General features: G+C 35.3%; 1 protein-coding gene across 2 annotated transcripts in view; it reads left to right on the top strand.

Annotated features, from left to right (window-relative positions):
• Positions 1-24,273, top strand: part of LOC145690219 (WD repeat-containing protein 47) — a 584,313-nt gene that overhangs the window by 37,907 nt on the left and 522,133 nt on the right. Inside the window, exons 2-3 of one of the 2 annotated variants that reach the window (XM_081764894.1) lie at positions 4,987-5,094; positions 14,541-14,656. The gene's annotated coding sequence lies outside the window, so the exon portion shown is untranslated. The remainder of the gene's footprint in view (positions 1-4,986; positions 5,095-14,540; positions 14,657-24,273) is intronic. The other variant, XM_081764893.1, reaches the window with a different exon arrangement.

The raw sequence follows: 24,273 nt of genomic DNA, 5'->3' as shown, positions 1-24,273 counted from the left end.
CAGCAGTTGAGCTGTGCTCAACAAAAACTCAAAACTCTGGAGCCATCACTTCTAAATTGCAAACGGGTCCTTCGTTTACGGGACAACGCTAAGTCCCACGTGGATAGGATGACTCAGGACACCATTCTTCGCCTTGGATGGGAAACAATATTACAACCACTATGTTCCCCGGTCTTGCACCGTCCCATTATCACCTGTTCCATTCTTTGGACAATCACCTTAAAGGGACGCCAGTTCAAATCCCTAGTAAAATTCCAAAATTCACCTGATACCTTCTTCGTCTCACGGCCCACCAAGTTCTACCGCGATGGATTACATGGCCTTCCAGAACGTTTTCAGAAGGTCGTCGATGCTGATGGGGACTATTTTTGATTTTCCAGGTTAGGTGACATATCGATGTTCGAAGGTGGTGAGTGAAAAAGCAACAGAACTTCTCTTGGTTACCTTTATATTTAAATTTAAGACCTTGTATACAGAACCTATCTACACAAGATTGATTTTCTTTGAAATTTCACTTAATTTCTTTACTGTTTCCTGGCAAAAATATTTATTTATTATTCGTGACTTAAAAAAAAAAATAATTATTTTATTACACTGAGTAGAAATAAAAGAGAGAGCGAATGAAATCCTAATTGAATAAAATCATTGTTTATCACCAAATTTTCCATCCTCTATGTCTTAAAATACTTCGTAAAGCATATAAAATATACTGTACTTACAAATCAGTCTAGTACCTTTGTTTTATGGCTGTATTTGTAGTATCTTGTTAAGACGTTTGTCTTCAAACTGACAAATATAAATCGCAGTAAATTGTGTAATCTGCTGTCACAAAAAAGTATCCTATTTGTCGATCGGTATAGGGAAGAGATGCTATACTATTTTTCGATTGGTATGGAAAAACAATATTTCTCCATACTTTTTTATCGTAAATTATTAATTGTCAATAAACTTTGTTACTTTTAAATGAATGAAGCGAGATAATTTTACTATGATGTTTTAAAAGCTGGTCATTTGGGGGGGGAAGGAAACCATTTGGTGGGGCTGGCCCCGATGTCCCCCTCCCCTTGGCTATACCCCTGGAACTGGCGGCAGAAGAGTATAACATAAGAATTCTGAAGCTCGTGAACAGATACGACAGATATTTAAATGAAGGTGCTGATTATGTACAGAAGTGAAGGAAGCTTCAAGATGTTAAATAATAATAATAAATATTGATTTTTATTGTGTATAACGGTTTTTATTTTCGGGATGACCCTCATATTTGCATTTTATGTTGAGAAATGTAGGCATATTTAATGTTTTTTTTTTTAATTCTAATACAATAACTTTAGTGGATTGTTAAATAAATAATTATTCATTTGATTTATTATGTACCTTAATTGGAATTAAACACTACTTTTAACACAAACAATTCACAATGTAATATAGGTCTGTCTGTTTTTTCAAATTTTCATTTGCTGCTCCTTATGTTCTGTCATTTTTCTGATTTTAAGTAGGGAAGCTGGAATTTCATTATGCATTTATACGTAAGTAGATTTTTGAACAATGGGCACAATAGTAAGACAATTGTGAATTTAGACCAATAATGGAATTTCCATTAAAATAAGAATTGAGAAAATATGTAGCATGGAAACTAATTAATCACATATCATTACGTTTCACAGCAGAACGTGGGACGTAAAACGCAAAAGCTTAAACATATTTTAAAATTCCATTAGGACAATGGTGTTTTCCGTAAGTTGCATGAGAAACTTATTTAATAATATTTGCTATGTTTTATTCGAGGATATATGCTTTGATGCTAGATGTAGTAATTTTCCTGCTCACAAACAACGAAAGAATTGTTACATGAAGTAGTTTCAGTAATTATTTTATATTATAACGTGGAATGATTAGAGTTGATGTAATATTTTAACTTAAATTGTTCATGTGTTTTGGAAGGGGGAACATGTGTATCTTCCTGGGGAATCGGTTGCCACGCTGCTTACGAATACTCAGGACATCGATACTGTGCTGAAAGACCATGACGTACAGTATGTCGCCCATATTCCAGACATGTTCAACGGGCGACATCCCAATAAAGCAGTGGTATAAGGTTTCACATTTCGGGATACATAAAATGGCCTATCATGGTCTTGCTGAAATAAAGTTTGCGGAGTTGTCTGGAAGAAAGGTATGATCTCTGCCTGTAGCCTATATCTTCCTTTATGTAGAAGGTTGGGTGTGACGGATAAGTTGCCCTAAATATGTAGCAGCCCAATGGCCCTCCCATCACCATACCTGCCGTTCCGACACTTGTGCAGGATAGATTGAGGGCGGACTCATCCGAAATCATGACGGACATTCCACGGGACAATGTGTGGTCGGTGTTCTGACTCCTAACTCCATGCTGATCAATGGCAAATGAGTGAATTAGCAATAAATGGCATCCACAAGTATTATGGGGTCAGAGTTTTATGGTGTTACTTTTTTTTTTTTTTTTTTTTTAATGAAGTGACTAACTGAACTTGCGTTATTTACACACAGCGCACGGTTCTAATATGAGCGTGAATCTTCTTCTCACTATATATGTGCAAGAGTCTCTTTACGGATACCAATAAAGGACAGGAAGACTCCTATCAAAGGGAGTGAATTGCTATAGGCAAATATATAGATGTAGTATTTTAATATATAGAATGTTGGAGTGAGTTTGTGGCGTATTTGCATAAGTGAGATGATACCAAATGCATTTTTTTCTTATAATTGCATATCCGAGTACGCCTCATTGCGGATCCACGAGCCTTCGAAGTTGCCAGCATACAATAAGTTTTATCATTCAAATTAAAGCAAAGCGACTGAAATGTCCATTAACCCGCTGTACGTTGTTCCTGTACAGATTGCCTTTCACAAGGGTATCAACTTTAACGTCCTAGTGGCAATATTAACCCTAGAAATACCAAGGGTGGGGGATCAATTTTGCCCACGAGTTCTTTTATTTAGTTTATATGAATTAATATGTATTCAGATTATTATTATTATTATTATTATTTTTTGTTATTGTTCCTTTTGATGAAAGCTTCATTTTCGCTTTTTTTCGCCTGGAATATACATAATTGGTTTTTGTAAAAAAAAAAAAAAAAAAAAAAATCATGTGCGGGTCGATTTAACCCTACTTGATCGTAGGTGCTATACATCTTTATTTTCCCCAAAATTTCTTTCATTTTTTTTTAATATCAAAATGTGTATTACTTTTTAAAAATGTTAATTTTCTTCTTTATATGAACATTTAGGCTTTCCTAGAACTTGTCAAGTGTTAAGTTATAATACTGATTTTCTGCATAGTATTATAAGGAATTTGGTATAATATATAAGCAGTTTTACGCACTATGCCTAGCCCTTTTTTTTTTGTTTTTTAGGAATAAAAAGCACAATTCCTTGAAAAGATTCTTTTTTGAAATTTAGTTCCACACGTTAACTCAAATTGAACAAGTATACTCTGAAAGCTACTTGAAACCAGCGCGGACACATTTGACCCCCCACCCACCCCGATGGTCCTTTACGTAGCAGATGCGAGCACGAACTTTCTAGGATTAAACTAATAAGGACAAAACGACGCCTAAAATGTGGATTAGAATTTTTTTTTTTTTTTTTTTGAAAATTTGAATGAGAACTGACAAATCTACACACAATTTGGAATTGACCAACGAAAACGGATCGTGTCTAGCACTTATGGTTTTCGAGATCCTATTGTCGAAATGAATTGACTACAAACGTATGAACTTTTCTTGGCCTTAAACCCATAAACTTAATATTTTAATATGTAGACAACTGAACCTTACGGTCTTTACACAGCGCTTCATTCATGTATAAACATGAATCGTCTTGTCATTCCTCACAACATCTGTACATGTCTATTTACAGGCACAAGTGAAATACGTCTTGATAAAAATCGGCAAGGGGTATCATAAAGGGGAGATTTTTTCGATTATTTTTTTCAATATCTTGCACCGTTTGCAAGATTTGAGCCTACTTCCGGTTAGAGTTTCTAAACCATGAGTGGTCAGTGTTTTCTTTCTTCTTGCATGCAGTATGTAATAAGAAAATACTTATATACACAGTTAATTATAATGTCAGTGATGTATGGTGTTAATTTCAAAAACACTCCAAACAATAAAGATTCATCTTAGACTGGAGAAATGATTATCCTTCGTTTTTCATCATTCATGAAATAAACGCCTGAGATACAACCCTTGTATACAACTATATATGTTGGAATGTATAAGTCATGGGATATGATGCTTTACTTTTAAAAAAGTTTCAACACTTACAGTGTACCCCTAAAAAGGTAATAAAGAAATAACGGATATGTTTTTTAAATATTCAGTTAGAACCGGACAATCTACACAAAATTTGGAATCAACCAGTAAAACTGGCATATTTCTAGCGCTTGTGGTTTTCGAGATCTTATTGTCGAAAGGATTGGAGACAAACATACAAACCTACAATTTTAATATGTAGATACTAAATAGAAAAAGAGATATTCCCGAAATACGCTATTGATATCTAACTCACTTTACTTATCCTCATTGTTAGTAGTAAGGTCTACAAACTAGTGATTAGTTTGAGATAGATTAAATTTGAAGTATTTACATGTGATATTAGGTGAGGGCTTAGAAGTTCTAGAAGTAGTGTTAAAGTTAAGAGAAATTTGAAGATTTGCACAAGACCTTTTAATTTCCACATACTAGTGTAATATAAATTTAATTTAAATAAGAGTATCCTAACCCAGTTGTTTCCTGCCAGCGTACTCTAAAATTTATGAGAATGTTTTACAGTTGCTGTTTTATTCATATTCAATTTTATTTATTATTCTTACGATATAATACATATTTTTAGGATTCTGCTAATCAGACAGAATGTGTAACATCGGACAATATTCAAGACATATCTAAGTAACATTTTATGATTGTAACTTGGGTTTTAAAATAACTCTTTTATTTGTTTCAGGCGACCGTGATTGTATGCAGATGTTTGAGATGTTACAGTGATAAACACACTGTTAAATGTACTACATAAACAGTTGAATCCTGAGGATTCTATCTGTTCATCCTGAGGGTAAGTTTGTTTCTTTTATGTGGTGTTTAACATGAAATCTGAACCACGTGGCTTCACACCAGAAGTCAAACCTGAACATTCTAGCGAGATATTTTTTCCCGTGAAAGTTTATATTTTAAAACTTTACTTTTCCAAATGAGATGCAAGTTATTTTCAAGTCAATGGTTTCACAAAATTTATATCACTTTATTTCATGTTGTTTGTTTAAGTTAGCGTTTATTTTCAGCATCGAGGCTATATGAGACGTGGACCCATTTAAAATGGAGTCCAAACCACCGTAATGCATTTAAATTTCAATTCTCTTCCATTGGGATTTGAACCGGGACTCCGTGTAACAAAGGCACGTTAGTGATTAGACGAGCGAAAAGGACTGAAAATTTAATACTTTGAAAGATACTTTAAATACTATTTCGTGTAATCAATATAAAGTAAAGTCCGGCTGGGAAGAAGCTTTGGAGAAAAGTAACCGTAGCTATCTCCTGCTTCGTGTAGTTTCGTATTGAAACGGAAAACCTATTACAAAGATGATACGGCGCGAAATCGAAACTACAAATTAACGCTAGTTGTTTAGCCAAACTTGGACTGTTTGAGAAAAGGGGGTGCAAAGTATACACATAAATGTATTTTAAGTACTACGAGCGAGCATATAAGTGAATATCACAAAAGAACAAGTGTAATATGAGGGATTATGACAAAAACACTACTATAGGATGCGAAAGGAACTATATTTAAACTGGCAGCGCCATAGAACATAGTATTATGGCATAACACACCTCCAAAATTGGACAAGTTCATGCAGAGGCCAAATTCAAAGACAGATGGATTCTGGTAAATACAGACTATATGTTTAGATAACGAATCATGTCTTGTTTCTTCGGAAATGCGTGGATTCAGTTTATTAAACAAGAAAATTTGGATTTTATATTCCGCCTTTGTAGTGGACAAACATCGTGCTCGTGGGTTTTCTCGGGGTTCTCTCGTTTCCTCCCACTTTCTTCATTCCACCATTTCACTCATCTCTCATCACCACCGTCTCCTTTAGCCTAACCGGTATAACCGTGGGACGTAAAACTCAAAGATTTCATTTTATATTCCGCATAATTTTCACGGAAATGTTTATAATCCAATAAATAATACTTCATATTCCACCCGTGTTTATTCTATTTAACTGACATTTCAAACACATTGATTGCGTGTATCTGTAAGAGTTATACTAATTCGCGTAATTCATTTTAAGTGTGGAATCTGGAGCATATTTAGTTTTAGTTGTAGTATTTCACAATTATTGGAGAGAATTTGCCAGTAAAGGTTTCTTTAAATTTAATTAGTCTATTCACACAACCTTTTAATAGTGAATGCGGTATGTGATTGTTACTGGAAATTAAGTATAGTAAAATGATATCGCCGTGATAAAACTTAGAAAAGGAGTAGTAATAATTACGCTGTAAGGAAAATCAAAGACAGCAACCAGGACCTAGAGCTGAGTGGTATTCACTACGTTATGCCGTATTCTAATTATGTAAATATTATAAGGAATGATAGGAGAACAGTAGTAAGAAATGCAGAGGTGCTATTGAACCCTTGCTGGGACATGGGTTTAGAAGTAAATGCGGAGAAAACTAAATACATGAAAGTTCGTCTGGATCGTAATACTGGAAATTAAAGATGCGTTAAAATATCAAATAGTATTTTCAACAAAATAAATATTTTCATATATATATATACAGGATTAATATTAACACAGCAAAACCATATTCACGAAGAAAATAAATGTCAACTAAAAGCAGGGAATTCGTGTTATTATTCAGCTCAAAATCTTTCGTCGTTGCGAATTCTGTTGAGGAATTTGAAGCTTAAAATATATAAAACGATAATCATACAACTGTTGTCCTGTATGGTTGCGAAACATAAGTCTCTTTCTTTAAGGGAAGAACGTATACTGAAAGTATTGAAAACAAGATCCTGAGACAAATATTCGAACCCAAGAGGAACGGGAATGGGGTGTGGCAGAAACTTCATAACGAGGACTGCATAATAGGGTGGAGTGAAAAATTTAAGTTTGCACATCGGTATTCTAATAGTGCGGGATTATTGCTCCTTAGTAAGTATTTTAAAAATCAATATTTATTTTCGTTGAAATCTATTATCTTTGGGTGCCACCAGCATAGTTAACCCTTTCCTTCCGCAAAATTTTCCAACTTTTAGGTTGGCGAGCAAGGAGACTAGAGGAATGGTTGATATCCTGTCAAATAATTGTCTTAGAAACTTGAACTAAAAAGAATTGAAATGGAGAGTATGTGTTTTTATTCTGCCAAAGCATTTTACAATACGTAGAGTGAAAATATTTCAATTTTTCGTGCTACAAATACTGGCAGAAAGGGTGGAATAATACGAAGTTTAGAAGAGACTGTTCAGAGACTTTTGCAATGGTTGGTTTGTCTGTTGCACGTAAATGAGCTCCCTTTAAGACATTTGCTAGAATCAATTGGTAAGACAACAGGTCCTCATGCATTTTCTGGACAGATTGGAAGATCATTATTAAATTGTGAAGACCAACCAGTTGTGGGATAAGTTGTAATTGAGAGCCATCTTTCAGCTTTCGAGAATTATAATGATCTCAGTGCGGATCAGAAATATTTGTATGAGATTTGCAGGGCTGTTTCAAATGGACATTTTCCTGATTCTTTGGCAAAACGCTATCCAGGAAACATTTCGCACGTCAGGTGGGTTCCTACAGCAACCAGAATTATTCGATTGTATGTAGCTACACCAAACCCTTCAGAAGAATTTAAAGTGCTCTCTCAGTATGTTGTAAAAGTGTATGCGCCAGTTTGGTTCAGCATAAAACAGAAACGTTTTGGCACAGATGGATCAAGACATTTCTTCAAAATAATTCAGTTATCGCGCTTCCTTCCTGAAAAGTACAAGGCTGTCATTGATCCTGTACTTCAAAGAAATGGATACTATGCACATCCTGAAAACATTCTCCTCTCTATGATGACAGATAAGAGGAAACATATCAGAGAACTGGGGTTTCGACGAGTCCTTAAGGCAAAAACCTCGCAAATGCCTGGAATCAGAAATTACGACATTCCATTACTCAATTTTGAAGCTAAAGACTACACAGAACTCATAAACTGGGCAGATTTGGCTATAAATTGCCCCCCATTTATTATGGATCTCACTGCTGCGAATATTCATAGAGTCATTCAAGGTGATACCACGAATATTGAAATTCCGAACGTTCCATATCCATTCCTTCGCCAAGCTGTAGAACGATGTGTAAAATTGGTGACAGAAGCATCGTCCTGTGTTTGTGGTCTAAGTGGACGAGATGGATACATAAGGGCAAGACTCGAGTCTCGAAGACGTACGCCTGTCTTCAACACAAAGTCAGTTTTCTACAGTGTAATGTATGTTGACATGTATCTCCACATATTATTTTGATATGAAGTTTTCCTAGCTCATTTTCAAGAATAGAAAATAATGTATTTTGTCATGTTTTCACATATTATTTGTATATTAAGATTTCCTAGGTTATTTTCAAACTGAGATCAGAAATGTTTATGGCATTACATGACTTTTCTTATATTTGCAATTAATCTAAAAATTGTGTGATGATGTCTATTGTAACATACACTACACACAAAAACCTAAATCTTATGTTTGTACTGAGTGGTGTATTTTTGTCATCTTTTTTCACATATCTATTATAAATCTTTCTTAGCTTATATTCAAACAGACAAGAATGAAAAATCGCCTCACTAACTTCTCTAATATTATTAATATACAGTATTTATCAATGATGCCTGTAGTCGAGTATATACGTAGGGTAATACAGACTACACATAAATCTAGTGCAATTTTACGTACAAGGTAGTGTTCTTTTGTATGTTTGCTCACATATGTTTATAAAGATTTTCCAACTGATTTTCAAAATTAGATAAGAAACAAAAAAGTTGATGTTATGAAACTTGTGTAATATTTGTAATAATTATAAAGATGTTGTATTCGAATATAGCATTTTTGTAAGGTACTTAGTTTCATTTTTCCATTCAAGTATATTGTAAAAAATATAAGTACGTTACAACTAACTTTTCAAGCCCTCTATATCTATAACACTAAAAGGAACTGACTCAGAGGAGTGGGGTTTCTGTGATACAATATTGTTGTATAACAACTTTTCCGAACAGAAAAAAATTCCTAATTTCACAATACTGTTAAAAATACATATTTCAGCCAAATTTCAAGTCCGTATAGCACCCAAAGGAAATGTCTCAAGAGACTAATATTTCTGTGGCACAGTACTCTAATGGTAAGGCAACTTTTTCTCTCTATTAGAAAAAATAATACAGAAAAAAATAATTTTGTCCCCTTTACCAATACGGATAAAAATATTGGATTTCAGTCAAACTTCAAGTCCTGTGTGGCACCCAAAGGAATTAATTAACAAGACTAATATTTTTGTAATACAGTACTCTAATGGTAAGGCAACTTTTCCGCCCTATTAGAAAAATTAATTCCCCAAAAATTTTTTTGACCACTATTTCACTCCACCCTACTGCATAATTTATACCGTTTAGCAAACATTGTTGGGGTCATGAAGTCTAGGAGGCTCAGGCGAGTAGGTCATCTAGGCAGAATGGAAGAAAGTAGGAATTCTTTTAAAGTTTTAACTGGAAATCCAATATGAAAACGACCATTAGGAAGACCTAGGCGCAGATGGGAGGACAATATTAAGATGTGTCTCGCAGAAGTAGGAATACAAAATAGAAACCGGATCCTATTGGCTAAGCTCAGAAGTCAATGGAGAGCTTTTGTGATCGCGGTATTGAACTTCTGGGTTCCATAGACCATAAGAGTTACTTAGTTGTTGTAAGCAAAAGACGCAAGAGTCTGACAACAATGAAATTAATTTTATTGCAGCAGTACTGTAATTGTATGTTATTTGCAGTTAGACTGTGATCGTTCGATGAGTTCGTTATGATTCATGGATAATCTTAGATAATTGAATCAGCAAAGAGAAAAACTTGTCTGTATTTCATGAATATTATTTGAGTATCTTGTCTCAGGTTTTATCCAAAAGAAGTTCTACGTACCATTTAAATACTGTAGTTAGTGTGGTCATTAACTCGGTGACACGAATACCTAATTCAGGAAAGAGTGAATCAGATTTCAGAGTACCACGTACTATTTTCTGGGGCATGTGAAGTTATTGTTTGTTCCGGGCTTATTTAGCAGTTCGATACGTATTAAGTGTAGGAGGCCTTTCTTGCTTATATAGTGAAATCTCTGTAAGACGGCCATCCAAAATTTTGAAATACAACCGGTCGTTTTCCCTTTCTAAAGGCGAGAACGCTAAGCAACGTAAATATGAGCCGCCTTATGCAGAGCCGTTTTGACGTATGATTAGCATCATACTAAAGACCTGAATACTGCAGGAAACATGTTAGTCAAATTCTTTAGTATTGCACTAATCACGCGTCAGAACGACTCTGCATAAGGCCGGAGGTAACTAAAATTTTTTTCTCGAGGCTACCGTCTCGGAACTTCAATCAGTTCGATTTATCCAGTTGTCACAGTCAACGATTTGACTGATAAGGTAGCATAAACATATTTAGCTCCGCAGAAACTGCAGGTATTACGAAGGATAGCATAATCACACGTAGGTCTCTACAGAAAATTAACCCAAAATTATGTACAACAAAGACGAGCGCTGAATATATTCACTATTGATTTAACGCCCTCATCAGTTGTAAGAAGAACTTCACATTAAAGTAATATACTGTAGTAAGACTAGTTAATACATTTAAAGGGAAACTTTTATCTTTTTCGTAACAGATTTATCATGTAGGTGTGTTTTATGCTTGCATACTCACTGTGATATTTTTCTTTCCATTGGTATGTATTTTAACGGCGTTAAAAATTTCCGTTAAAACAATGAAAGAGAATGTAATGCAACATGTGGCTCTACTACAGTATGTATATTTAGAGTTGCGCATTTTATAAATTATCTCACCTAGCGACGTTGAATTTCAGTTTTCAACTTCTAGTTTAGATGTATCTTTACAAATGCGAGTAACAAGTAAACGTACGATTCGTCACGATAGAAGGGAGCTTTGGGGATACAAACGATAAATTGCACGCAAAGCCACAGAAATTAGGTTAGGATTTTGACTTGTGATGGTACAAAAGGAAATGTTTTCTTTTTGTACGTACCAGCCTCCGCAATGCGACTCGGTTATTTTTGTTTCGTATTTTGCTTGAGTGCGATTCACCAGCAGGTCTGTGTGTGACTGAAATTTGTTATAATTTTTGTCGTTGTTGGTTTTTATCGTAGAAACTTCAGATCATTATTAAAGTGGAAACTATTAATGTCACTTTCTCCAGCTATTAATCATTCTTTTTGAAGTTTCAGTTCAGTGTAATATTGTGTACCTCCTTCGCGTAGAACATTCAGTAGTAATAGAAGAGCAATCAAGCGCAGGGTTGTTCAGTAACTTAAAGAAATATATATGACTTTGAAGAGTTGTTTGCTATTCACGTGTGGAGCGCAGAAGAAAAAATGTTTGAACTAGTGCAGTGAATACCACCATTTTACGTGTTTTAAACTTGACGATGATAAAATATAGTTATGTAATTTAAAACTATGAAGTGTAACGTCGACTATGAGTAATGGCGATGGTATTTCTAACTTCTTCGAAGGTGAATCACAATGCAAGTAAGCCTGAATGACATTTTCTGCTTTGTCCAAATCTTATAATGATGGATGATGATTTCGTGGTACGCAATATTCCAGACGAATTATCGTGTTAGCTGCAACCGCGCGACTATTTTGTGCCTAAATCTTTTTTCTTTTTTTAAAATTAATCTAAGGATGTGTTTTGCCGAGTGACATGTTGATGGAATCTATAATCTTGTACTTCGTAAAAATGGAAAATACTAAATGTGTAACTTAGATAAGTTGGATTGGATTACTGTAATTCATTAGACTCGGAGTTGTTGTAATTACCAAGTCAGAAATGCACAATGGCCGTCGGAACTTTATCTTCGAAAATAGAAGGAAGTAAATTCCTAAGGTTTGTATTTCTCATAATAGAAAAACAATTTTCAATTACATATTTACAGTACTGTTTCTTTTTTTCAAATAATATGATCTTATTGCGATCGTCACTACTAATTAATTTTCAAGGATAGAATATAGATCACCTAAATCTCAATAGGCTGGTGCATTTACGTGTTAGATACGTTGAAAATATGCATAAAACGTGTGTATCTGGTAAAGGGAAGAGTATTTGCCTAATGCACTTACTCTTGCATGTAAGAATTATAGTACATTATTTAAGCTTTTTTCCCCCTAATTTGCAGCGATTTTCTATGTGACTTCCCTCAAGAACCATTACTACACGGAATTCTTTAATTTCTGGTAAAAAGGTAGGTCAAGCTGTTTTTAAATGATAACATATTCTCAAAATTTCATACGTTGTCACTTTACCAAAAAAAAAGCTAATTTTAGGTACCGTCAAATGGGGTGAATAGAAACGCATTTTTGGCTATATGAGAATATAAGTCTGGTAATGTTAAAGATTTCGCGTATCAGATTATTCCAAAAGAAAGGTCTTAATATGCTAATGAATTTCAGTAAACGTCATATTAATTTATCAACTCCACTTTTCTTCACCTTGATTTTTCTTGATATTTCTATTCACCCCTACCCATGGGGTGAATAGAAACAATTTATTTTCATTGTTGTTTCTTTTATACTATTGGAAAGGTAAAAAAGAAACAGCGTATTTGTTGAAACGAACTATTTATTTGATACCTGCAAGATATTAGTTCAATAAGACCAGTATTACATAAGTTACAAACTTATAAAACAATACAATGCACAATATAGGTATAAACGACCATATAGTTTTGATGATATTTGAATAAGATTTAAACCACAGAAATCATTAGGGAAACTTATCATGAGTTGAGTTGATTTTGAGGTTTACGTCCCGTTCAGCAGCGAGGCTATATGAGACGTGGACCTACTGTTTAACGTAGAATCAGAACTACATGAGCTCCCGCCGGGAATCGAACCCGGGTCTCCCACGCCAAAGGCGCATACGCTAACCGCTTAGCCACGAAGGGTCCCGAAAGTTATCATATACTTAAAGCGTGCTGACGAACTCCTAATAAAACCCAACAGTTTCGTTCTGAAAATTTCATTGTTTATGTGCTCTCTTATAAAACACTCCCACATATGAATCATGTTCCCATTTTCCCACTTAGGTGCTGAATAGTCTCATCGAGTTTTAGCTTCTCATTTTACCACAGCAAAATCACCAGCTTTAGAAAACCATCATCTACTTCGTGATCGTCTGGAATGTTGTCTTCTGGAGTGTTGTCTTTCTCCTCTTCCGACAATACAAAGGTAGGTTGAGTTTCGTTGTGATTTGATGAAAATGTATCATTTTCAGAAAACAAACCAAAGCTCTTACCAGAAACATCTATTCGTACTCTCTTCTTCCCTTATTTAATTTTTTCATCTTCTCTCATGCTCCTGAGAAAATCCATAAGGGAACGGTTTACAGTCTGAGATGACTTTTGCTGTTCTGTTTCTTCTCGTTCATTGTCTTTTCTTGGCAACATCCTCAGTATTTGGTCTCGACAAAGAGGAAAAATTCCACACTTTTCAAATCCAGCCCTGATATTTTCCTCCTTCAGTTTCACACTTTTTTTTTTTCAGAAGACTTGGAAATTTGTTCTTAGAGATGGTTGATACATTCCTATCAGGTCCTTTTTTCTGCTCCTCAAGAATTTTCCACTCCTTGAGGAATTTCAAGAATTTCCCAAGAAGTGTTTCTATTCACCCCACTAATTAAAAATCATAACAATAACCCAGTAAAGTTAAATTTTGATTAAAAATAATTTACAAAAGGAAAACTTTTACTATGAACGTCAGTAAATGAAACAACAAACTACAAAATAGGCATATGTTCAAATGCAACAAATATGAAAATGTCATACTTACCAAGAAAGTTTAAGGAGCGCTAAAATACCGTGTAAGATTTCAGTAACACATTAATGCTACTGCCGTCTACCTCAGTGTTCCCAACTCAGTAAAACATTTTGTCTCTGCCCTGGACACTTTAGCCGTATAAGACTATGTTAAGAAATTTCAGTTTTCTTGATTAATTTATCGTCCAGATAAATCCAAAACTAATCCGGGAGTTTTGTTTCTATTCACCCCCATGTTTCTATTCACCCCATTTGACGGTATTGTAGATTAATATTTCAGCCACTATCATTCTTTTCCTCTAAATACCTATGGAGCGACCCCTTTTCTATTCTCCCCAAGCCTTCGGCTCGCTGATCACTATAAGTTAAAAGTGTGCTTAATTAAGACCTCTAATCATTTATATGTAACTTCTTTTTAATTTTCTTCAACTAATTTGCAGTTACAGAAATAATACTGCTGAAGTCCAAGTTTGGTCACTACTCGTATCTTAATAGGAAACAGCGAACAGCGTTCATGTTCAGTGTCATCTAGGGTTGCCTAGCCTTACGTTATTCCGTAAGTTTTACGTTTTTCTTTCTTTCCCGAAAAAAAATATTTCTTCCGTACTTTTAAATAAATAAAAACTAATGATATCCCTAAACACTTCTAAAATATTTTTAGAAGTTAGTGCGATTTTTTTTTAATTAAGGGTGCTGATATTTTCACTTACTATTAACGAAGTAACTCAACGTTGTAAATTAGAATTGCGTTTTTAGCTTCTATATCTGACTATGTCCCAGTCTTATGTTTAAGAATAATTTGATTTTAGCATTTTATAGACTCTACTTCGTCTGTCGACATAGTCTGGATCACACCACAGTTTCGATCGATCGTGATATGCTGATTTCAGGAACAGAAGCTACTAAAAGCAGAACTACAAGTGCTTGTGAATTTCGATGTATTATTCTGCGATGATTTTTGAACGTATAGCCTTATAGATGTGAGACAATTATTACGTCGAAATTACGCAAAATTGAAATATATATATATATATATATATATATATATATATATATATATATATATATATATATATATATATATATATATATATATATATATATATATATATATATAATATTCAGTTACATATTCTAGAAAGTTAAATCAACTTAAAAATATGCTAAATTTATTCTATTAGTATGTATTTCCAGTAAAATTGACTATGTAATTTACTGTAAAATTTCGAGAACCATTTGGATTGGAACATAATATGAAACTAGCAAAAACGCAGGAACACGTTCTGTTGCCGACAAAATATTAACAATCACAGGAGTAGAGAAAATCGTCAATAGATGACCGAGTAAGCAAGGATTGGATGAGTGGATGCGTCGCGAATTCATTACAGTTGGCATCTACGACCGCCGGTACACATCAGCTTGCAGAAACACTCATTAGAAGTATGTCGCAAATTCGCGACAGTCATCCAAAAGGACCAAGAAATGCAAGGTCTTCATTAAAATGCAATAAAGATTTGTGTAATATGCTTGGTTGTTTGGATTTGACGTCTTTTTCAGCACCGAGGTTATAGGAGACGGGGACCTACTGCTTAGTGGCATCCGAACCACATGAGCTTCCACCGGGAAGACTAATATACTTATTTTTTTGTTTTATTTTATGCATTGCAGTTATTTTTGATCAAATTGTCTGTTTTCAGTTAAATTATTCTACATTACTATGTCAAACCATGCATGTGTTTATTGTATGTTAATTCTGAGTTGAACACTATTCATTTGCAAATAACTAAATTGAAACAATACAGTTTTAGTAGCAGTTAAATCGTCACAACACATGAACACAAATATTAATGATCAAGTATGGAAACAACACAAGTATTAATGATCAGATCTAAATACGGTTACGATCTTTGTCCTGTTTTTAAAGAATTAAATTGAAACAATGCAGTTTGTAAACTGCACTTAGATTGTCACACTAGTTTTAACTCTGTAACTTGCCTCCACGATAGCCACATTTGCTAGCGTAAGGTAGGCAGCACAAATAGCAACAACTAATAGCCGGAATGTTAACTATTAAGAATTACCGTGACACACTGGCATGTTTGTGTCTTTTGTACAGAAGTTGATTCATTTATATTGAGCCGATGTCAATGTGCAACTGTACCGCGCCTGCGCAACCTATCGCTACCAAGCAGGCAACAGTATCTCGTTAGTCACGCTAGAGAGCAGTGTGGACGAGCATAGTCTGATGCCGCCGAAACTCAATAGACTCTAGAAAGGATTCCTTGTGGCTTTTTCCGACGCTAAGTTCACGGCGTCGGACATCGTAGAAATGTGTAAAGTGTGTAATTTTCGTGTAGGTCGTGCCATAGTGAATCGTATTACATCGGAATATGCAGTACTTAGTTCTGGGCCCACCACACAGACGCAAACAGCTAAAAACCGGCCTCCCGGGAAGAGAACCCTACCGCTATTGCATATAATAGCTACCTCTGAATTCCCTCTTCACAGCATGCGATGGCCAGAAAACGACACATATCGCAGGTAGGGTTGCCAACTGGCCGGTATTTTACTGGCAGACCAATATTTTTGTCAGACTCAACAGTATGTTTCAAGGTTTAAAATAGCTCTGTTTTGGTGATTATGAACGGGTGCCGGTAATTTTATTTTTCAAAGTTGGCAACCCTATTCGCAGGCGATAATCAGCCGCGCCATTCACATAAATTCACGCTTCGCTGTTGCTCACAGCAGCAGTGTGCACGTCCTGAAACCGTGTCATGTTGCTGAGTATAAAAAGGGACTGTAGGAGGCTGTATGAACGTCATCTCGCGAAAGATCGGTGGACGTTTGTTGTTTCCTTGATGAGGCGTGAATTTTCCTCGCATACTGGTAAATTTCGTGCCATTATATATAGACCTGGGTTCATGGTTGTGGCTAGTTTCTCGTACAGGGGTTAAGAGTCTTCATCCCAGCGAAATTAAAATACCGCTAATTTTACAGTAATTATGTGATATCTTCAAATAGGTAAAAGATAATCGAAATGTGGAACAAGAGCGCCCTAGACAATATCATTTTACATGAGAAACCGTTATCGCAACTCACTTATCTGCTTTTGATTTCGAGCCATTTTGAAAATCGGCATTTATTTTCGCGTTTCTAAACAACTGAAAACATAAAGCTACTAGGTGACTTGTGATAACGATACCTCATGCAAAATAATATTGTGAAGGGTGCTCTTGTTTCATATTTCATTTATCTTTTATCTATTTGAAGATATCACGTAATTACTATAAAATTAGCGGTATTTTAATTTCGCCGGGATGAAGACTCTTAACTGTGTCTCCCAAAGGTGGAATGAAACGTCAAAATCAATGCTGCGTACTTCCAGACAGATGTTCTGACTGAAATGTACTACCATGAAGTCCCAATATTGTACGAACAAGACCAGATGCTAGCTCAATGGACTATTGCTTTGGGACATCTCAAGCGGCACCTGTCCCATCGTCTAATCCGCTCCGTCTTCGGCTAGTGGAAAGCCTTTAAAGGAAAGTGGGATGCATCGGTCCAACTAGAACACAGTTTCCTGCAATGGAAACTCCGATGCTGGGCAATAGTCAGCAGAGGTGACCTGCAGATCAAACACAACCTGTGGTGGAAACACAGCATTTTCTGGATAAGTGGTACATTCAAATGCGGCTCAATATAAATTAGTCAACCTCTGTAGTAATTATATATATATATATATATATATATATATATATATATATATATATATATATATATATATATATATATATACAGGGTGTTTCAGATAAAACGTCCAGTGCTTATAAATCCGAAATGGCTGAGAATAAAAAGATAAAACAAAAACTGAGATAGGAAAATGTCATAGGGCGCATGACATGGTGTTGTCGTGGTGACCCATAGGGCCCTCCTTCAAGGGGGCCCAGGGGCCAACTTCAAATTTTCAAATGGGAACATGTATTGAATCATACCTCATTCAATAGTCCTTGAAATACGAAACAACTTTTGTAGGAAACAATTTTTGATTTGGGCCACCGTTTTCAAAATGGCCGCAAAAAGTCCTCTATCAGTTTGAAGTTGGCACCTAGGCCCCCTTCACTGAGTTTCCTGAGGGTCACCACAACAACACCACTTGATATGCTTTATCATCGTTTCTATCTCAGTTTTTGTTTCATCTCTCTATTATCAGCCGTTTCTGATTTAGGCCTATAAGCACTGGACGTTTTATCTGATACAGAACCCACTTTTTGCGGCCATTTTGAAAACGGTGGCCCAAATCGAAAATGGTTTCCTACAAAAGTTGTTTCGTTTTTCAAGTACTATTGAATGAAGTATGATTCAATACGTGTTCCCATTTGAAAATTTGAAGTTGGCCCCTGGGCCCCCTTCAAGGAGGGCCCTGGGGGTCTCCACAACAACACCATGTGATGTGCCCTATGACATTTTCCTATCTCAGTTTTTGTTTCATCTTTTTATTCTCAGCCATTTCGGATTTATAAGCACTGGACGTTTTATCTGATATAGGACCCACTTTTTGCGGCCATTTAAAAACGGTGGCCCAAATCGAAAATTGTTTCCTACAAAAGTTGTTTCGTTTTTCAAGTACTATTGAATGAGGTATGATTCAATACGTGTTCCTATTTGAAAATTAGAAGTTGGCCCCTGGGCCCCCTTGAAGGAGGGCCCTGGGAGTCACCACAACACCATGTGATGCGCCCTATGACATTTTCCTATCTCAGTTTTTGTTTCATCTTTTTATTCTCAGCCGTTTCGGATTTATAAGCACTGGACGTTTTATCTGAAACACCCTATATATATATATATATATATATATATATATATATATATATATATATATATATATATATATATATATAAAACTTTTATTATAATGTCAGGACGTTGGGTGAAATGTATAGCGAAAGAGTAAAATTTGAAGTAAAATAGTGATTAGGAAACACATACTAAAGTACGAAGAAACTTTCTGTGTTAAGAGTTTAAGTTAATTAATCTGTGTAATTCTTGCAGATAACGTGACGACAAGTATCTAAGACAAGTGCATTTTTTTTTTTTTTTTTGTAATGTTTATCTCTCATGAAGCTACAAAAACAAATCTTGAAAAAGCAGAGACAAAGAGCGTATGGAAGACGAATAGGGAAGTGTCTAAGAGTTTGATTGTCTCACCAATCAGGCTTCGTGTTTATCAATGGTCATGGACTATGTAATTGTTGGAAATTTGTTTTCCAAGTTACCGCAGAAGATCTTGAAATGTTGATCATTTTTCATGACTTCTTAAGTCTTCCCTTTTTCTTTCTGGCACGTAGTTTTTGTCTTCGTTGGAAAGATCCATGGCGAATTGCTGCCAGTATGGAGAGGGACTGATACTTGTGTCTCACATTTGGAAAGTACCTGTTTTTCATTTCCTGAATGGACCACTGTAGTCCAGAACTTGTCTTATTTTCTCAAATACTTAACACTAATCGATAGCTACGGCAGTATAAACTGCCGCAATGGCTCAGTGGTAGAGCGCTCATCTCTGGTGTATGGGGTCCTTGGTTCGATCCCAGCTCGCGCCAAGTGAGCTTTGTGGTGGAAAAACGCATTGCGTGGGTTTTCTCGGGATTCTCCCGTTTTCTCCTACTTTCTTTATTCCACCATTTCATTCATTCCTTATCACCGCCTCCTTTAGCATAATTGGGAAAAACCGTGGGACGTAAAACTTAAATATTTCATTTCATTTCAGCTACGGCAGTGTAGTTGGTAAAATTGGGCGGTTGGGTTACATAGCAAGCTGGAGCGTGATTTGTTTTTTCGTGAAGTTTAGTCTCCTTTCTGAACACCGAGTCTATCCGAATCATGTGAAGTGGAATCAGAATCACCGTAGAGAGCTCTCTCGTGGCTGAATAGATAGCCTACCCGTTCTCGGCGCGGAAGATCAGCCTTCGATTGCCGTGGGAGCTCATGTGGTTTGGATTCACGTTAAGCTGTAGACCCACCTCCCTTATAGCCTCTGTGCTGAAAGGAACGCTAAACTCCAATCCAACCAACCAGCCAAATCACCGCAGCGGTTCATTGCTCTCCCATCTGGAATCAAACCCGGGACTACGTATACCGCCGGAGCATTATGTACCTAGGTATATACTTACTATGTCAGTTCCATGAGTACAGAAACCAAGAGGACATGTACACACACACACACACTCCTTTGATCTTCATGGCCTGCCCCTTAATTAGTTATTTACTTATTTATTTTTACTTGACACTAGTAAATATTGGTTTGTGATATGTATTGAGTTAATATAAAACTTATTAAGTAAGGTTTTTGTTGTATTTTGTATTACACTCTGTAAAGAAAAAATAGCGACACCTTATTTCTCAAGCTAACTTACATAGAAAATCATAGTTGCAGCCCGTTAGAAGAGGAATAGAAGGAAATGAAGAGTGGGATAGTTCTTTGCGTTGTCTGTGACACCTGTGGTGTACGACATCGCTTGCCAGTTGTTTGTGTATCAGTAATATTTTCGCTAGATGGTACTGAGTGCATCTCGTAAATTATTGTAGTGAGGATTCTGCATTGCATTTGTGATGTGTAGGCTGAAGTAAATAGCATTTTATGATTGTTCTTTGCTTTCTCATTGTTTGGATAGTGTCAAGTGGCAAAATTATTGTTGTGCAGCGTTGTTTGTGTGTGATATTGTTGCTACATGTGGACTGCAAACAAATAAGATGGGTAAGAAATGTGACTTGTTGTCATGTGAACAAGACATAATTCTTGCTTTGCGCAGCTAAGGCAAATGTCCAAGGGAATAAATGGAATACTCAAATCCATCATTCTACGGCAGGAAGATTAATTCACAAGTGGAAACAGCATAACAAATCGTCCCTTCGTCAAGAAAAAATAAAGCATTACCCAGAAAAGATTGCTAAATGAAATCAATAGCACTGCAGATTTAAGGAGTGATTTCCCCAAAAATCGCTTCTGTAGTTTGACATGATCTTGGAACTGCAGTTACTCGTACAACTGTATCGTCTTGACTGTATGAAGAGGATAATACAAAGAAACCGCGTAGAAAGTCGAAACTGACAAAACACAGAGGACTTCAACATGTAGTTTTGTGAGTCGATATGCAACTTGCACTTATGACAACTGGAAGCACGTCGTTTCCTTCGTTGAAAAGAAGTTTAGAATAGTGGGAAACGATGGTGGTGTGAAGTTGTGGATATGAACAAGCAAGGAACTTGAAAAGGATTTTGTTTAAGAGATGCAAATATTCAGTTACTGAGTGATGGTATGGGCTTGGTTCATCATTAAAGACGTCAGAACGACGGATATATGTGAAGGATCGTTTGATGCACGAAAATATCTTCAAATTCTGGTACGTAAAGTTCTTACAACAGCTAAAGATGACTTTTCTTAAGAAAATTTGGACTACTTCCTTTTCCAGGACGAAAATGCTTCATGTTAACGAGCGGAAATCGTTAATGCGTGGTTCAAGAATATGACTATTTAGAAACTCATGTGGCCTACAAACTCACCTGACATGAATCCAGTTGAAAATTTGTGGATCAATATGAGCAGAAGATTCAATAGACAACTATCTCAAATAGAATGGAATTCAAGGAACAGATAATCTGGGTGTTATTCCCTGAAATCGAGGTTGCATTTTGCAATAGCCTTGTTACCAAAGTTCTCCGATGATTCGCTGCACTGCAGAAAGCCCATGGTGCACATACAAAATACTAGTTTGGTGTATGGTACTTCCCGATGTTTGCACATAATATGTCTTACCCTTAAGAAATTCCATTTCTTGTTTTCTGCTATTGATGTTGATCTTTTTCAGTTTTATGTATAACTCTTAATATAAACGATTTTGCTCAAAACACACACAGCTACCTATATATGCATATAAATTCATTAAATTCATGTCAAAAGCCTGAAACTCTGGCGCAAGTATTAAGAATGAACTGCTTATTAGGAATATGCATTGTAATATTATCAGGATTTCATGTAAAAGGTCATATTGATTAAAGTATGTTGCGAAAACCATATCCGAGCAAGTGTCGCTATTTTTTCTTTACAAAGTGTAGTAAGTAAAGAGCACTTATACGATTGGTTCATTGATACTAAAAAAAAAAAAAAAAAAAATACCGTTGATAGTCTCGAAAATCGTGTTGTTTTTATCCTATTCCATACTAATAATTGGTGTGTTGTAGCATTGGGGTGTTATAGAAATGTAAAAATAATTTCAGAAAGCCTCACTCCGACTTGGTTTTGACAGTTTTCGAGCTTTTTAAGTTGGAACGTGCTTAAAAATTTCAACGTTAAGCCATTATCTTCACTAATACTCTTCAGAATACAATACTATATGTTGCGTAATTTCTTTTTTGGTTTGCTTTTGGCTAATGGAATAATAGTAGAAGTTACAATACATATATACTAGCCTTCGACTAGCTGCGGACTTCACCGTAGACGTCCGCGTTTGCTCGGCCTACAGCCTCACACTTCATATTTCAACCTTTATTTCTGTTCCTAGCATGGCAAGAATAAATTTGTCAGTATTCTTGAAAAAAATTTAAACTCCTTTCCACTTTGTAATACGCATTTCAGTCAAAATGAAATGAAAAAAGTCGGCCCAAGTAAAAATTGCGTTCAAAACTTCGTTTCACATGGTTCACCCATTTTCGCCTGATGATGAGACTGACAATTGCGAAGTCATTTTTATATATAGATTTAAAAAATTGAAATCGCCGTTAAATGCAAAATTTTCTAAAACACTGTGGCATTGTTTTAAATGAAAAGTTTATATACGAAGTTTCATGTCTCTAACACATCTCTAATCGCAAGGGATTTCAAAATATGACCATCGTATTACAACAATTGCAACCACACACTCGTTTTGTCCTCTTTATGAGAAACAGTATTAAAAAAAATGTCGGAACATGTGTTTAATTATTTTAAATTAAAAGCATAAAATAACATTTTTAATGCCTCTAACGTTATGCAATTTGGAAATATGACCATTTTATCGCAACAATTGTAACTTTTTCCTCCCGCATTTTTTCGTCCCTTTTAGGGGAAATACATACATATATATATATATATATATATATATATATATATATATATATATATATATATATATATATATATATATATTAAATGCTTAAACACATCTTCAGTTATTTTAAGTAAAATGTTTAAATACTAAATTTCATGTCTCTAAATTTTAAGGGATTTCGAAATGACAATCTTATTTTAATAATTGCACTTTCAGTCATTTTTCTTCTCGTCTAGTTTCTTTACTTGTAGGGGAAATATCAAAAAACGCCGAAACATCTCTTTTAATTATTTTAAATAAAAAGTCTAAATACCAGTTTCTTGACTCTACCTTTCAAAGACTCCGAGATATCAACATTTTAAGATAATTGCCACCCTCCTACCCCGTTGAATATCCAAAACTCCTTCCTTAGTGGGACCTTGTATAACAAATCCTATGCCTTGTTCAAATTTAAATTTGTTTGTATTTAATTTAATACGTATTTAAAATGTGTGTCTTGATTTCCCTCGTGGCTAAGCGGTTGGCGTACGCGCCTTTGTCGTAAGAGACCCAGATTCAATTCCCGTGGGAGCCTAATAGTTTGGATCTCACGTTAAGGTGTAAATCCACATCTCATATAGCCACGCAGCTCAAAAGAACACTAAACTCAAAATCAAATCAAAATTGAAATCCATTATGGTTCGAGGCATAAAATTTAGTGGTTGGACCATTCATTTAGAACAATTAATACATGTTTCATAGTCCTTTGATTTGTCCTAGAAGAGAAGTGAGAAGAAAAATAATGTGAGGGTTGCAGTTATTATAATAAGATATCCATATCTCGGAATCCCTTAAGGTTAGTGTCATGAAATTTAGTATTTGAACTTATCATTTTAAATAATTAAATACTTGTTTTCAGCCTTTTCTGATACTTAACTTAGAAGGGAAGAACGAGGTATGAGGTGTTTCACTAAGGTGCTCATAGGAGATGTTTGAATTCAGCTGAATTCTATATGAAAAACACAAAAGAATGAACGCAAAATATTACCCACTCGAACATGTGGGACATTTGCTAGTTTTGTAGTGTTTTAAATGAAGAAATCTTAAACTGGAA

Source organism: Thermobia domestica, chromosome 7 (genome assembly GCF_964235325.1).
Source record: "Thermobia domestica chromosome 7, izTheDome1.hap1.1, whole genome shotgun sequence".
NCBI lineage: Eukaryota > Metazoa > Arthropoda > Insecta > Zygentoma > Lepismatidae > Thermobia > Thermobia domestica.
Note: the sequence above shows the minus strand (reverse complement) of the source record. Positions and strands in the feature narration are given on the sequence as shown.